Source organism: Balaenoptera physalus (assembly GCF_965194825.1).
Source record: "Balaenoptera physalus genome assembly, chromosome: 7".
Classification (NCBI taxonomy): Eukaryota; Metazoa; Chordata; class Mammalia; order Artiodactyla; family Balaenopteridae; genus Balaenoptera; species Balaenoptera physalus.
The window spans coordinates 37,729,418-37,746,295 of NC_138886.1; the positions used below are offsets into that span (position 1 = coordinate 37,729,418).

Genomic DNA, 16,878 nt, shown 5'->3' on the forward strand with positions numbered 1-16,878 from the left:
ACTATTAGGTATAAAATAAGCTATAAGGATATATTGTACAACATGGAGAATATGGCCAGTATTTTACAATAACTATAAATGGAGTATAACCTTTAAAAATTGTGAATCACTGTATTGCATACCTGTCATTTATATAATATATATCAACTACACTTCAATAAAAATTTTTTAAAAAAACTTAAAATCATCTTGTAAATTTAATTTTATTGCTTTTGTGGCCTTACTGGATTTTATCTTGTATATTTGTTTTAGTTTTGTCTTTTTTCTAAGAACTCTAGCAAAAATATAACTTATTTTATATTTTTACATATTTAATTGTAATGAAAATACTCTTTGGGCAGATAAGAATAGTTTACTTTTATTTTTTTTTTCATAAATTTATTTACTTATTTATTTTTGACTGCATTGGGTCTTCATTGCTGCACACAGGCTTTCTCTAGTTGTGGCAAGCAAGGACCACTCTTCGTTGCAGTGTGTGGGCTTCTCATTGCGGTGGCTTCTCTTGTTGCGGAGCATGGGCTGTAGGTGCTCGGGCTTCAGTAGCCGTGGCACATGGGCTCAGCAGTTGTGGCTCACAGGCTGTAGAGCGCAGGCTCAGTAGCTGTGGCACACAGGCTTAGTTGCTCTGCGGCACGTGGGATCTTCCTGGACCAGGGCTCGAACCCGCATCCTCTGCATTGGCCACTGTGCCACCAGGGAAGCCCTTGTTTTTTCTTTTTTAACATCTTTATTGGAGTATAATTGCTTTACAATTTTGTGTTAGTTTCTGCTGTATAACAAAGTGAATCAGCTATATGTATACATATATCCCCATATCCCCTCCCTCTTGCGTCTCCCTCCCACCCTCCCTCTCCCACCCTTCTAGGCGGTCACAAAGCACCGAGCTGATCTCCCTGTGCTATGCAGCTGCTTCCCACTAGCTATCTATTTTACATTTGGTAATGTATATAAGTCAGTGCTACTCTCTCACTTCATCCCAGCCTCCCGTTTCCCCTCCCTGTGTCCTCAAGTCCATTTTCTACTTCTGCGTCTTTATTCCTGCCACATCTTCTTTATCCATTCATCTGTCGATGGACACTTAGGTTGCTTCCATGTCCTGGCTATTGTAAATAGTGCTGCAATGAACATTGTGGTACATGTGTCTTTTTGAATTATGGTTTTCTCAGGGTATATGCCCAGTAGTGGGATTGCTGGGTCGTATGGTGGTTCTATTTTTAGTTTTTTAAGGAACCTCCATACTGTTCTCCATAGTGGCTGTAGCAATTTACACTCCCACCAACAGTGCAAGAGGGTTCCCTTTTCTCCACACCCTCTCCAGCATGTATTGTTTGTAGATTTTTTGATGATGGCCACAGGGCCACGCATTTCTAATTACCTGTCATTTCTCACCATGTTGATTAGATATTTGACTCCCAGAAAAATTCAGTTGGCTTTTATTTTGTCTTGTGCAACCTGAGGGAATGTATTCTTCCTGTGTCAGTTCTTCAAGTATTTGAAGAGAGAAACCATTACAGCTTAAGCCGAGTGCACTGACCTGAATGTTTTAAGTCTCACGTCATCAGTTGCCTTTCTCATCCAGGTTCTTGGCATCCCTTTTTTTTAAAAAATTATTTAATTAATTTATTTATTTATGGCTGTTTTGGGTCTTCATTGCTGCATGCGGGCTTTCTCTAGTTGCAGCGAGTGGCGGGCTACTCTTCGTTGCGGTGCACAGGCTTCTCATTGCGGTGGCTTCTCTTGTTGCAGAGGATGGGCTCTAGGCACATGGGCTTCAGTAGTTGTGGCATGCGGGCTCAGTAGTTGTGGCTCGTGGGCTCCAAAGCGCAGGCTCAGTAGTTGTGGTGAACGGGCTTAGTTGCTTCGTGGCATGTGGGATCTTCCCGGACCAGGGTTCGAACCCATGTCCCCTGCATTGGCAGGCGGATTCTTTTTTTCTTTTTTTTTTAACATCTTTATTGGAGTATAATTGCTTTACAATGGTGTGTTAGTTTCTGCTTTATAACAAAGTGAATCAGTTATACATATACATATGTTCCCATATGTCTTCCCTCTTGCATCTCCCTCCCTCCCACCCTCCCTATCCCACCTCTCTAGGTGGTCACGAAACACAGAGCTGATCTCCCTGTGCTATGCGGTTGCTTCCCACTAGCTATCTATTTTACGTTTGGTAGTGTATATATGTCCATGCCACTCTCTCACTTTGTCACATCTTACCCTTCCCCCTCCCGATATCCTCAAGTCTATTCTCTAGTAGGTCTGTGTCTTTATTCCCGTCTTGCCACTAGGTTCTTCATGACCTTTTTTTTTTTTTCCTTAGATTCCATATATATGTGTTAGCATACTGTATTTGTTTTTCTCCTTCTGACTTACTTCACTCTGTATGACAGACTCTAACTCCATCCACCTCACTACAAATAACTCCATTTCGTTTCTTTTTATGGCTGAGTAATATTCCATTGTATATATGTGCCACATCTTCCTTATCCATTCATCCGATGATGGACACTTAGGTTGCTTCCATGTCCTGGCTATTGTAAATAGAGCTGCAATGAACATTTTGGTACATGACTCTTTTTGAATTATGGTTTTCTGAGGGTATATGTGGCAGGCGGATTCTTAACCACTGAGCCACCAGGGAAGCCCTTGGCATCCCTCTTCAGTAGAGATATTATCCAGAAATGGATACGCTGTTCAGAATATGGTCTGACCACATTAGAGGAGAAAGGTTCACATGTTTTGTGTACGTTTTCTTAATACAACTTGAGATTGCATTTGCATCCTGGGTGTTCTAATTCTTTTTGTATCAGGAAATAAAGATGGTGATTTTTAGAAGATAGCTTAATTTATTAAACGTTTGATTTAAATGTCTTTATCTTAATTGATTGTTGCATAGAAAGAACTGATATTGCTCTGAGGATTTTATTTCCCCTGATGCTTAATCATGGAATACATTGTGGCTCTTGGGAAGAATGAGATTATCGGTCTTCTTGATTCTCTTGCTGTCTGATTCCACTGCTGTGTCATCTTGAGTATCGCCAGCCCTTAGGTAGCGGTCCTCTCCTTTGTCACCAGGTCATCCCACTCTCCCTACATGGGTGAGGACTGCGACTCGCTGGCCCTCTGTGATCCCATGCGGAGGATGAATTGTGATGTTGACAGCCTGCCCGAGAACAGCTCGTCTACCCTGAAAGATTCCGAGTATGACTCGGAGGTGGAGTACAAGCACCAGAGGGGATTCTGGAGGTTGCACAGCTTGCAGGAGAGCTTTGGGGGTGATGCTTCAGACACAGATGTGAGCCCCGAAATCACTGCTCTCCTAGGCCTGATCTTCAGTAGAAATACATATATCACCCCATTTGACCTTTATCTGTCATGGGCATTGTTTTAAAGGTCATACTTGTGAAACATAGGAGAATGTTTTTCTCTACTAAGTTAGGGAAAACTCTCACAGATTTCCTTTTGAGACCACTTTGTTCCATAACAGCGTTGACTGTAGATTCAGGTGCATATTTTTCTTCTTTTTACTTCATGATGTATATATGTAATGAAAGACTTTGCTTTATAATGGCTGACTTTTTAATAAAAAACAGGTTCCTGATATAAGGGATGAAGGTGGCTCAGAAGGTGTGGCTTCCATCCTTGACTAGAAGCCCGAGGGGTCTGCTAGTGAAGACCATGTCGTTATTAGCTCCTCAGGAAAGCCCATCTCGGCCCTTTCACCACAGGCAGGTGGCTTCGGGGGCACTTTTATTCATGAACACTTCATTTTTGTGCCATATAACTTACTAGGAAGAAAGCTGGCACTACCCTTGTCATCCACTGTGGCTTTCTCTCCCTAGACGGACATGGTGGATGGTAACCATAAATGCTATGGCTTGCGGAAGGCTTCCAAGATTGTGCTGGCCGGGGATGCTGCAGTGGGGTAGCCAAGTTTCCTCATGAGACTTTGCAAGGATGAATTTTGAGGAAGTATAAGTGCCACCCTGGGTATGGTTCCTTTTTCAGTGGATAATGGGAAAAAGACCTTCTTTAGCTTGATTCTATTTTCTTTGGGGATTATATACACAGATACATGGATCTCTCCCTTTCTCTCTCTCTGTATAATACATATATATATATAGGTAGGTGTGTGTGTGTGTCCTTGTCCGTAGAAGTCCTCCTCTGTTTTGGCTAAGGCCTAAATTTGGGAAAGGAAGACTAACAAAGGACTTAGGTATTTACTTACCCAGTGAAATCAACCAAACCAAGTTTAGAGCCAGAGACGACAGATTCATTTATGCAGCAAGCATTTCCTGAGTCCTGCTGTAAGTCACATACTGTTGTAAGACTACGGGCACGCAACAAAGTCGATTAAGTCCCAGCCTGAAAGGAACTTACATCCAAAGGAAGGAAATGGATGAAAAGCAAATTGAAAAAATGAGGTTTGGGAGAGGTGCACTTTTACACAGGGTGCCCAGGGAAAGCCTTTCTGATCAGGTGTCATTGGATGTTGATAAAGTGATCTTACTGATGGCGTTTTTGCCATTATGTTCAAAATCGTAGCTGGCTGTATGTTCCTTCCCCTCCTTCACAACAGAATATATGAATAATACCTCTCAGAACAAGGAAAAAGAAGTGTCATGATTTCTCAAATTTGCGTAATAATCAGAAAAAGGACTTGAAAATATGCAAATTATCATTTATTTTTCTTCACCTAAAGAGTTCTTATTTTGATAACCAGAAACGTTAGAGCAGATTGACTACCCTCTTCACAATGGGTGTCTTTTTTTTTTTTTAAACATCTTTATGGAGTATAATTGCTTTACAATGATGTGTTAGTTTCTGCTGTATAACAAAGTGAATCAGCTATACATATACATATATCCCCATATCTCCTCCCTCTTGCGTATCCCTCCCCCCCTCCCTATCCCACCCCTCTAGGTGGTCACAAAGCACCGAGCTGATCTCCTTGTGCTATGCGGCTGCTTCCCACTAGCTAGCTATTTTACATTTGGTAGTGCATATATGTCCATGCCACTCTCTTCGTCCCAGCTTACCCTTCCCCCTCCGTGTGTCCTCAAGTCCATTCTCTACGTCTGCATCTTTATTCCTGTCCTGCCCCTAGGATCATCAATATCGTTTTTCTAGATTCCATATATATACGTTAGCATACGGTATTTGTTTTTCTCTTTCTGACTTACTTCACTCTGTATGACAGACTCTGGGTCCATCCACCTCACTACAAATAACTCAATTTCGTTTCTTTTCATGGCTGAGTAATTTTCCATTGTATATATGTGCCACATCTTCCTTATCCATTCATCTGTTGATGGACACTTAGGTTACTTCCATGTCCTGGCTATTGTAAATAGAGCTGCAATGAACATTGTGGTACATGACTCTTTCTCAATTATGGATTTCTCAGGGTATATGCCCAGTAGTGGAATTGCTGGGTCGTATGGTAGTTCTACTTTTAGTTTTTTAAGGAACCTCCATACTGTTCTCCATAATGGCTGTATCAATTTACATTCCCACCAACAGTGCAAGAGGGTTCCCTTTTCTCCACACCCTCTCCAGCATTTATTGTTTGTAGATTTTTTGATGATGGCCATTCTGACAGGTGTGAGGTGATACCTCATTGTAGTTTTGATTTGCATTTCTCTAATGATTAGTGATGTTGAGCATCGTTTCATGTGTCTGTTGGCAATCTGTATATCTTCTTTGGAGAAATGTCTATTTAGGTCTTCTGCCCATTTTTGGATTGGGTTATTTGTTTTTTTGATATTGAGCTGCATGAGCTGCTTGTATATTTTGGAGATTAATCCTTTGTCAGTTGCTTCATTTGCAAATATTTTCTCCCATTCTGAGGGTTGTCTTTTTGTCTTGTTTATGGTTTCCTTTGTTGTGCAAAAGCTATTAAGTTTAATTAGGTCCCATTTGTTTATTTTTGTTTTTATTTCCATTTCTCTAGGAGGTGGGTCAAAAAGGATCTTTCTGTGATTTATGTCATCGAGTGTTCTGACTTGTTTTCCTCTAGCAGTTTTATAGTGTCTGGCCTTAAATTTAGGTCTGTAATCCATTTTGAGTTTATTTTTGTGTATGGTGTTAGGGAGTGGTCTAATTTCATTGTTTTACATGTAGCTGTCCAGTTTTCCCAGCACCGCTTATTGAAGAGGCTGTCTTTTCTCCATTGTATATTCTTGCCTCCCTTATAAAAATAAGGTGACCATATGTGTGTGGGTTTATCTCTGGGCTTTCTATCCTGTTCCATTGATCTGTATTTCTGTTTTTGTGCCAGTACCATACTGTCTTGATTACTGTAGCTTTGTAGTATCGTCTGAAATCCAGGAGCCTGATTCCTCCAGCTCTGTTTTTCTTTCTCAAGATTGCTTTGGCTGTTCGGGGTCTTTTGTGTTTCCATACAGATTGTGAAATTTTTTGCTCTAGTTCTGTGAAATATGCCATTGGTAGTTTGATAGAGATTGCATTGAATCTGTAAGTTGCTTTGGGTAGTATAGTCATTTTCACAATGTTGATTCTTCCAATCCAAGAGCATGGTATATCTCTCCATCTGTTTGTATCATCTTTAATTTCTTTCATCAGTGTCTTACAGTTTTCTGCATACAGGTCTTTTGTCTCCTTAGGTAGGTTTATTCCTAGGTATTTTATTTTTTTTGTTGCAATGGTAAATGGGAGTGTTTCCTTAATTTCTCTTTCAGATTTTTCATCATTAGTGTATAGGAATGCAAGAGATTTCTGTGCATTAATTTTGTATCCTGCTGTTTTACCAAATTCATTGATTAGCTCCAGTAGTTTTCTGGTATAGCATCTTTAAGATTCTCTATGTGTAGTATCATGTCATCTGCAAACAGTGACAGCTTTACTTCTTCTTTTCCGATTTGGATTATTTTATTTCTTTTTCTTCTCTGATTGCTGTGGCTAAAACTTCCAAAACTGTGTTGAATAATAGTGGTGAGAGTGGGCAACCTTCTCTTGTTCCTGATCTTAGAGGAAATGGTTTCAGTTTTTCACCATTGAGAACAATGTTGGCTGTGGGTTTGTCATATATGGCCTTTATTATGTTGAGGTAGGTTCCCTCTATGCCTGCTTTCTGGAGAATTTTTATCATAAATGGGTGTTGAATTTTGTCGAAAGCTTTTTCTGCATCTATTGAGATGATCATATGATTTTTCTCCTTCAGTTTGTTAATATGGTGTATCACATTGATTGATTTATGTATATTGAAGAATCCTTGCATTCCTGGGATAAACCCCACTTGATCATGGTGTATGATCCTTTTAATGTGCTGTTGGATTCTGTTTGCTAGTATTTTGTTAAGGATTTTTGCATCTATGTTCATCAGTGATATTGGCCTGTAGTTTTCTTTCTTTGTGACATCTTTGTCTGGTTTTGGTATCAGGGTGATGGTGGTCTCGTAGAATGAGTTTGGGAGTGTTCCTCCCTCTGCTATATTTTGGAAAAGTTTGAGAAGGATCGGTGTTAGCTCGTCTCTAAATGTTTGATAGAAGTCACCTGTGAAGCCATCTGGTCCTGGGCTTTTGTTTTTTGGAAGATTTTTAATCACAGTTTCAATTTCAATGCTTGTGATTGGTCTGTTTATATTTTCTATTTCTTTCTGGTTCAGTCTCGGAAGGTTGTGCTTTTCTAAGAATTTGTCCATTTCTTCCAGTTTGTCCATTTTATTGGTATATAGTTGCTTGTAGTAATCTCTCATGATCCTTTGTATTTCTGCAGTGTCAGTTGTTACTTCTCCTTTTTCATTTCTAATTTTTTTTTTGAATTTTTGAATTGTATTTAATTAATTTTTTTATACAGCAGGTTCTTATTAGTTATCCATTTTATACATATTAGTGTATATATGTCAATCCCAATCTCCCAATTCATCATTTATGATTTCTTTCCTTCTGTTAACTTTGGGGATTTTTTGTTCTTCTTTCTCTAATTGCTTTAGGTGTAAAGTTAGGTTGTTTATTTGAGATGTTTCTTGTTTCTTGAGGTAGGATTGTATTGCTATAAACTTCCCTTTAGAACTGCTTTTGCTGCATCCCGTAGTTTTTGGGTCATCGTGTTTTCATTGTCATTTGTTTCTAGGTATTTTTTGATTTCCTGTTGATTTCTTCAGTGATCTCTTGGTTTTTTAGTAATGTATTGTTTAGCCTCCATGTGTTTGTATTTTTTTTTACAGATTTTTCCCTGTAATTGATATCTAAGCACATCAAAGTCTCATAGTGTTGTGGTCGAAAGAGATACTTGATATGATTTCAGTTTTCTTAAACTTACCAAGGCTTGATTTGTGACCCAAGATGTGATCTGTCCTGGAGAGTGTTCTTTGAGCACTTGAGAAGAAAGTGTATTCTGTTGTTTTAGAATGCAGTGTCCTATAAATATCAATTAAGTCCATCTTGTTTAATGTATCATTTAAAGCTTGTGTTTCCTTATTTATTTTCATTTTGGATGATCTGTCCATTGGTGAAAGTGGGGTGTTAAATTCCCCTACTATGATTGTGTTACTGTCGATTTCCCCTTTTATGGCTGTTAGCATTTGCCTTATGTATTGAGGTGCTCCTTTGTTGGGTGTGTAAATATTTACAATTGTTATATCTTCTTCTTGGATTGATCCCTTGATCATTATGTAGTGTCCTTCTTTGTCTCTTGTAATAGTCTTTATTTTAAAGTCTATTTTGTCTGATATGAGAATTGCTACTCCAGCTTTCTTTTGATTTCCATTTGCATGGGATATCTTTTTCCATCCCGTCACTTTCAGTCTGTATGTGTCCCTAGGTCTGAAGGGGGTCTCTTGTAGACAGCATATATATGGGTCTTGTTTTTGTATCCATTCAGCCAGTCTGTGTCTTTTGGTTGGAGCATTTAGTCAATTACATTTAAGGTAATTATCGATATGTATGTTCCTTTTACCATTTTCTTAATTGATTTGGGTTTGTTATTGTAGGTCTTTTCCTTCTCTTGTGTTTCCTGCCTAGATGTTGCTTTAGTATTTGTTGTAAAGCTGGTTTGGTGGTGCTGAAATCTCTTAGGTTTTGCTTGTCTGTAAAGGTTTTAATTTCTCCGTCGAATTTTATGAGATCCTTGTTGGGTAGAGTAATCTTGGTTGTAGGTTTTCCCCTTTCATCACTTTAACTATGTCCTGCCACTGCCTTCTGGCTTGCAGAGTTTCTGCTGAAAGATTGGCTGTTAACTTTATGGGGATTCCCTTGTATGTTATTTGTTGCTTTTCCCTTGCTGCTTTTAGTATTTTTATTTTGTATTTAATTTTTGATAGTTTGATTGATATGTGTCTTGGCGTGTTTCTCCTTGGATTTATCCTGTATGGAACTCTGTGCTTCCTGGACTTGATTGACTATTTCCTTTCCCGTATTAGGGAAGTCTTCAAGTATAATCTCTTCAAATATTTTCTCATTCCCTTTCTTTTTCTTTTCTTCTTCTGGGACCCCTATAATTCGAATGTTGGTGCGTTTAATGTTATCCCGGAGGTCTCTGAGACTATCCTCAATTCTTTTCATTCTTTTTTCTTCTTTCTGCTCTGTGGTAGTTATTTCCACTATTTTATATTCCAGGTCACTTATCCATTCTTCTGCCTCAGTTATTCTGCTATTGATTCCTTCTAGAGTATTTTTAATTTACTTATTGTGTTGTTCATCATTGTTTGTTTGCTCTTTAGTTCTTCTAGGTCCTTGTTAGATGTTTCATGTCTCTTCTCCATTCTATTTCCAAGATTTTGGGTCATCTTTACTATCAGTACTCTGAATTCTTTTTCAGGTAGACTGCCTTTTTCCTCTTCATTTGTTTGGTCTGGTGGGTTTTGCCTTGCTCCTTCATCTGCTGTGTATTTCTCTGTGTTCTCATTTTGCTTAACTTACTGTGTTTGGGGTCTCCTTTTCGCAGGCTGCAGGTTTGCAGTTCCTGTTGTTTTTGTTGTCTGCCCCCAGTGGCTAAGGTTGGTTCAGTGGGTTGTGTAGGCCTCCTTGTGGAGGAGACTAGTGTCTGTGTTCTGGTGGATGAGGCTGGATCTTGTCTTTTTTGGTGGGCAGGACCATGTCCGATGTTGTGTTTTGGGGTGTCTGTGACCTTATTATGATTTTATGGAGCCTCTCTGCTAATCGGTGGGGTTGTGTTTCTGTCTTGCTAGTTGTTTGGCATAGGGTGTCCAGCACTGGAGCTTGCTGGTCTTTGAGTGGAGCTGGGTCTTAGCTCCACTTAGCTCTTAGATGGAGATCTCTGGGAGAGCTTTTGCCATTTGATATTACATGGAGCCAGGAGGTCTCTGGTGGACCAATGTCCTGAACTCAGCTGTCCCACCTCATAGGCACAGCCCTGACACCTGGCCGGAGCACCAAGACCCTGTCAGCCACATGGCTCGGTCAGCCGTCCTGTCACGGAGTTGCCTGAGGGCTGGGCATCCTGTCGGGGGCTCCTCTCCTCGGGTCCCGGAGACACTTGTGGGGCGGCCTCCTGTCAGGGGCTTCCAGGTCAGTTGCAGTCGCCTGCGGTCCTGGCTCGGGTGTGAGTCACGTGGGGCATTGGGCGCTTGCCTTCTCTGCTCCTGTGCACAGCATCGGGGGGTTTGGCCAGCGTCTGAGCAGGTTACGGCTTCCACCCAGGTTTACATCTGGGCCCCATGTTTACGACTGGGGGGGTTTACGTCTGAGGGTTTACTACTGGAACCCAGTTTTACATCTGGGCCCGGTTTACCACTTGGGGGGTTTACACAGTGGGTGTCTTTGTAAATTTGTGGTTCTCTGTTATACCCTTCAACATAACAAATTTGAAAGTTCACTTCAGTTTGATTCATAAAAATACCACAATATTTGGTTCGGTTGCTAGAGAGTGTACCATATATACATACACAGAATATACCTGCATATATACATATATACATAGGCATATTTATGTACATGCACACACACAGGTATAACTGAGTCCATCTAATTACGTGGGCAAATAGAACATAGATGTTCCTTTTGTCCATAGATCTTCTTTTGTCCATAGATCAAATCCTTCCCCAAGTCAGCCAACCTGCGGATGTGCATCTGTGCATATGTCTGTGGTCTGACTTATAATTAGTTTGTGAAGGTTACTTTTCATGAAGGCCAGGTTTGTTTCTCTCTACCTCGCTGAACTTTGGCTTACAGGCCCTTGTCTCATCCAAATAGGGCTTGAAAGTAAAAACCGATGGAATTATTTACATCGTGTTCTCCATGTCCTTTTATATTTTTTTCAGAAGTTGATTTTCAAATGAAAACTCTCGTCGTAGATGGAGAGCTAACAGCCCTGCAGCACTGGGATACGGCTGGGCAGGAGAGGCAAGTGCTTTCCATAATGCTTCGAATTCTGCTGAGGTTTGCACAGACAAGCCATTTAAAAAATACGTGTGGTTGACATGGCCCTATTTAAGGTCCTGTAAAGTGCTGCACCTGGTTTAGAGTTAGGACGTGTGGGTGGAGGTGTGTTCTTCCTCTGGTGAGTGCCCCGTACCCTGTGTGTGTGCCCTGTGGTGTTGCACATGGGTAGTTCTTCTCCCACCCACCCACAGTGCTCCCTACCCACCACCCCCAAAATAATTTTTCTCTGATGTGCCTCTTCTTCCATCCTTCTCTGTACCTCCACATGGGATCTGGTGGCTTGCTGCTGAGGCTGAAATTTTTAGAACTTATGCTCTCAAGCTATGCTCTGAGGCTTGTAGACATTCTTGGGATTGTTTGGTGGAGAAAATGATTTGCTTTTCTAAATCAGCAGCCCAGATTCTTATGCTATTACCGTTCAACAAGTCATTCTAGGCCTCGGGGATGGCTATTTCACAGTAATAGGCTGCAATTAGAGTCTTCTCAGTTGGGGCTTATTTTAGAAGATGAGAAGAAAGTGAGCATCAAAGAGATGAAGAAGGAGGCAGCCCCAAACTGACTGAGTGATTAGAACCGTTACTTACGTGCTTTTCTCTCTTCCAGATTCAGAAGTATTGCCAAGTCTTACTTCAGAAGAGCAGGTGGTGTTTTGCTGCTGTATGACGTTACGTGTGAGACAAGCTTTCTCAATGTGCGAGAATGGGAAGATATGGTTGAGGTAAGAAGTCCAAACAGAGAAACAAAAAAATTACACAGGAGAGTCACAGGCTGTCTTGGAAAATGCACTTTCCTCTTCTTTGTCAAAACGAACTTGATTAGAAGCCACTGATGCAGGCCATTAGGAAGAACTGGATATGAGATGTGGGGTTCCCAGCGGCATCTGGCAGTACTGGTCTCTTCCTCAGTAGCTGGGCAAGTTCCCACAGAGCCAAGGACGCTACTAAAGTGAGCTTCTGGGGAAAAAAAGATAACTTCTGGGTTTTCTTATAGATAAAATCAGAATCCCATGGGCAGCGAATGAAAATTCAGGCAGCCCAAGAACGAGCAGCAGCTGTCACAAACAAGGGGGTGATGGGGCTGGGTGTGTAGTGTGATTGGAGGTATAATAGGGCCTCCATGAGCGCAAGAGGCATAGGTGAGACACCACCTGGGTGTGAGCTTGTGCCAGGTCCAAATTCTATAGCACAGAGAACCGTGTTCTCGACCTTATTCTTTCTGGCAGTGGTTTGGGTGATTTACACATCTCCAAGTACCACTGAAATAACCAGTTGGTATTTTAAACATGCGTGGTAACTATCTGTGCTTTGTTTTGCTCCAGTAAGATGGTGTCTTTCATCTGAGGAGCTTTCATATCCTTTGGTTTCATGGTAAATACTTTTTAAAGTAGGAAATGATTTTGACCACAGTTAGTGTGCTACCAACAGTCATTAATAACCATGAAACTACAGTTCAAGCCGTGGTTTAGCACGCTCTCCCGGAGAAAAACAAAACAAAACTGGTGGCTAATACAATTTTTCAAGTAAGTCTGTTATCTATCATTTTTAACAGGCTTTAAGTGCAGCGGTGGCTGAACAGAGAACTGATTGCTGTCTGATCTCAGGTTAGCCTCTAGATTCTTCAGTTGGGCCTATTTCATAGCCTGTAAATCACCAGAATGAGTGTTTTCTTTCTAACTAGAGAAGTGATTTAAGAAATGACTGGTTGAAATTGCAATAAGACTTAGACAATGATAAGTAAACATGCATTTTGTTCAACTGAAATATCAACGACTTAAAATTATTATAAACACAATGAAAGCGTGTTGACATTTATATAGTATTTTATTTCACAAAATTTCCCACATGTTATATTCATCTCTATAACATATCTGAGAAAGGAAGTAAGAAATGTAATGTTATTCTCACTTTTTATGAGAAACCTAAGGCATAGAAAGTGTATGACACTGGTTTTTGGTTATTTAGGGGTTAGGAGTAGAAGGGGAAATGGGACCTCCTGATTCAACATTGGTTGCTCCTTTGATTAAGCACCAGAGTGTGCAACAAATTAAGAAAAAAAAATCTTTTGATGTCAAGAAAGGATCTCCAAGGTAGTTAGTGCATAGAGGAGAGGCATCTACTCAAGGGAACAGATGACCTCCCTGGGATAGACCAGTGAGTTTGGAGAATCCGGTGAGAATGGATAATCCCAGCTCACTCATACCTACAGATATTTAAGATCTGTAGCAAAACATTTTATTGTTGGAACTGTTGGATTTGGTCTTCATTTTAAGACTTTGGATTATATTCAAGAAAAGGAGGCACAAAAGGCAGGGTCGGCCATAGGGTTGAAATAGCCCTTAGTGACCAGCTGTGGCCTGTGCCAGGGGCCCCATGGCTATAATTTGCTAAATAAGCACCTACATATGATAAGTGACCTTTTTAGCTATTCGTATTACCTTTCATATGGTCTAAAAAGGAAGAAAACTGTACTCAAGATGAATTCTTGAATTTGTTACAGAGAAAAAATTAGATGCCACTTGGCGTTTGACTTTTCACTTATCACAATGAACCTTTGCCATGGCTTACCTTTTCTAATTTGAGGAAATTGTATTGGGATGATTTATATGGACACTATAAATATGGGTAGAAACTAATGGTGAGATCGTTGGGATAAGCCAGAGGGTTGAGAAGCAGTAGAATGTCAGTGGTGAATGGACCCTCTAAATTAATAATTAATACACTTTGATTGAAAACCACTGGGTTACAAAATCTTATAATAAAGTGAAGACCATTTACTTACCTGTCATGAATCATTTATTGTTTGAATATTTACAATATTCAAACAATATTGATCTCTTTTACACATTGAAAAATATTTTTGAAATACCTGCTTTGTGTGTGTACTGAGCTAGTGCTTGCAATATATCCATTAATAAAACACAGAGCCCTACCCTTATGGAGCTTGTGCTCCAGTGGGGGAGACATAACACACAACAAACTTAAATAAAATAAGTAGAATGATAGAAAGTGATAAATGTTATGAAAACAAAAAGAGGGCTGGATAACGGGTCTTACGGTGAGGCAGGGGGCTGCAGGTAGTGTGGTCAGGGTAGCCACACCAGAAGGTGATATGTGAGTCAGGACTTCAAGGAGGTGCCAGTATGTTCCTGTATGACTTTGGGAAGTCATTTAGACGCTCAGACCCTTGGTTTACTTAAGCGAATATTTGATTCATGGCTTCCACGTGATGCCCCCTTGGATCCTGAGCAGTTCCCCACCGAACACAATTACGTAACACCTTAATGGGTGGGGTATCCAGTTTTAGGGAAGGCCTTTCATTTCCTTCTCCCCTTCGTTTTTGTTTTTTTTTTTTTAATGGAGAAGTATCTCTATTTATTTATTTTTGGCTGTGTTGGGTCTTCGTTTCTGTGCGAGGGCTTTCTATAGTTGCGGCAAGCGGGGGCCACTCTTCATCGCGGTGCACGGGCCTCTCGCTATCGCGGCCTCCCTTGCTGCGGAGCACAGGCTCCAGACGCGCAGGCTCAGTAGTTGTGGCTCACGGGCCCAGCTGCTCCGCGGCATGTGGGATCCTCCCAGACCAGGGCTCGAACCCGTGTCCCCTGCATTAGCAGGCAGATTCTCAACCACTGCGCCACCAAGGAAGCCCTCCCCTTCACTTTTACTTCACTCTGGTACGTTCATTTGGAGGAAAATGGTCTGAAGAGAAAGGACGTCGAATACAGTTTCCTTGTTCCTGCGGCTCATTTCTTGATGCTGTATCAGGTGTGGCACCGAAGTGGATGAGCACCTGGAGGTCTTTAGGCACCGCAAAGGGTCATTTCCCGCGTCTCAGTCAGGGCTGCTGTCTCTCTTGTTCGGGATCCAGAGCAAGGGTTGTCTGCTTGTCCTCCCGTCTCATCCCGCCTGCTGAAGGGGGATGTGCCCTTGTTGATCCCTTCATTTTACAGATAGGGAAGGTGAGGCAGAAACAGGAAGAGACTCGCCTGACTTCACGCAGCCAGTGAGCGGCCACGTGGTGGGATTGGTGGGGTCTCAAGCTTAACCCTGCCTCTCACAGCTTCCGCTGCTCTCGCCAGCTCCCCTGTGAGTGTCGGGGCTGTGTGACAGCGTGCTGTGCTGATTTGGGGGCATTAATCCTAAGTCTGTTACTTTGAGTGATCGCTCAGTGACTCCTCACAAGAAAAATGTTGACCCTTAGGGCCCTTGTATTTTGCTTTTGTTATAAACCAGAGAGCAGTGAGTGTGGAACTTTCAGACTCCATTTTTGTCCCGTTGTAGCTGAGGGAATTCTTGTGTGTTTTATACCTGGGGTAATGAAGTTGATTTGTAATCACCACTGTTTGGAGTGAAAGTTGTGGAAAATTATGTGGGTACCACAGCCAAGTAGAGTTTTGTGGTCACACCTCTTGAGTTTTATTGGTTTGTATAGTGGCAAGGGTGATGGAATCAGATTGGACCACTCTGGCCCTGGTCCTTACAAGGTCTTATTTAACCTCTCTGAATTTCAGTTTTCTCACCTGACAATGGGAGAAAGTTTGGCTCCTTTTAGAGATAGTTTGAGGTTTGAAGATATTGTGTATACATCACGCGGCACATGAGGGGCATTTGGAAATGGTAGATGTTGTCGTCATCATCCTTATAACTTGTCCAATGTGTGACGTGTGCACAGTTTTTTTCTTATCTTCGTGGTAGGCTGCAGCCCATGAGAGCATTTCTATCGTGTTGGTAGGAAACAAGGCTGATCTTCATGACGCTGCTGAAGCAGAGGGACAAAAACATGTCCCAGGGTACCTTGGAGAAAAACTGGCCATGGTAAGAGTGAGAGTGGGTCCAAGCTGGAAGGGGTCTTCCACTTTTGTCAACCTTAACTGAAGAGGTTGTTTGACGGACCTCCACTCAGTTTGATGGGTCTTCTGTCCTTATACAGGCAGAACTCCCAGTGCCCCCCTACGCCTGTCTGCCCCACAACTGTTAGTAATTGCACCAAGAATTAAATCCCTTAGAGAGGTAAAACCATCACGTGATCGTTTTCCCCCACTGAGTGTCAGTGACAAAGAGGAGGCAAAATTCTCTCGTCTTCCTCCTCACTCTTCCCCAGTTCCTGGAACCCTTCTCTAGTCCTGGTATTTGGGTAAAGGGAAAAGAATGGGTGTCCTATTTTGAAAACATGGGTTTGGTTCCAGAGGGTCCCTGTGCCAAGGGGCAGCAGGTGGTGCTGTGTGTCACCTGGGTGAAGGGTTGAAGGGAATTGGAAGATTTGTTCTTTTCTCTAAGGTTTGTATTCAGTTGGAATAGTGTAAAATTATTTTTGGTTATGCATTTGTGTAGTGGTTGGACCCTGTTTCTGTCCAGACTGTTATTGTGGGTAATGTTTATTCTCTCGTTATTATCATTGTATCAGAAGGCTGCATGGCCCTCTTGTGACTTGTCTTTCCCAAACAAGGAACCAGATGCTCCTTGGGTCAAATAAGAGGTTCTTACCGTAACAGTCTGACCTGATGTTGCTATCATTGCTGTCT

The 16,878-nt window shown here is 41.4% G+C and overlaps 1 long non-coding RNA gene across 1 annotated transcript in view; it reads left to right on the plus strand.

The window, feature by feature from the left end:
• The window catches only part of LOC309663855, a 71,324-nt gene that overhangs the window by 19,969 nt on the left and 34,477 nt on the right, over window positions 1-16,878 (plus strand). The window contains exon 3 of the long non-coding RNA XR_014265497.1: window positions 11,240-12,078. This is a non-coding gene — a long non-coding RNA (uncharacterized lncRNA). The remainder of the gene's footprint in view (window positions 1-11,239; window positions 12,079-16,878) is intronic.